Source organism: Charadrius vociferus, unplaced genomic scaffold (genome assembly GCF_000708025.1).
Source record: "Charadrius vociferus isolate BGI_N301 unplaced genomic scaffold, ASM70802v2 scaffold1749, whole genome shotgun sequence".
Lineage (NCBI taxonomy): Eukaryota > Metazoa > Chordata > Aves > Charadriiformes > Charadriidae > Charadrius > Charadrius vociferus.
Window position 1 is genome coordinate 16,540 of NW_009650098.1, and position 666 is coordinate 17,205.

A 666-nucleotide genomic window follows, 5' to 3' on the forward strand; every position below is an offset into this window, starting at 1 on the left:
AGCAGTACAGGTGAGGCTCCGGCGTGGGGACCAGTTGCGTGTCCCATCCCTCCCCTGCTGTGCAGTACTATGCCGTGTCATCCCATCCCATCCCATCCCATCTCATCCCATCCCATCCTGTCCCATCCCATCCCATCTCATCCCATCCCATCCTGTCCCATCCCATCCCATCTCATCCCATCCCATCCTGTCCCATCCCATCCCATCTCATCCCATCCCATCCTGTCCCATCCCATCCCATCTCATCCCATCCCATCCTGTCCCATCCCATCCCATCTCATCCCATCCCATCCTGTCCCATCCCATCCCATCTCATCCCATCCCATCCTGTCCCATCCCATCCCATCTCATCCCATCCCATCCTGTCCCATCCCATCCCATCCTGTCCCATGCCATGCCATGCTGTGCCACCTCATGCCATGCCATCCCATGACACGCCGTACCATCCCACCCCATCCCATCCCGTGCCATCCCGTGCCATGCCATGCTGTGCTGTCTCGTGCCATGCCATCCCACCCTGTCCCATCCCATCCCATCCTGTCCCATGCCATGCCATGCCATCCCCTGCCATTCCATGCCACCCTGTGCCATCCCATCCCATTCCAACCCATCCCAACCCATCTAGTGCCACCCTGTGCCATCCCATCCCCTGCCACCCTGTGCCAC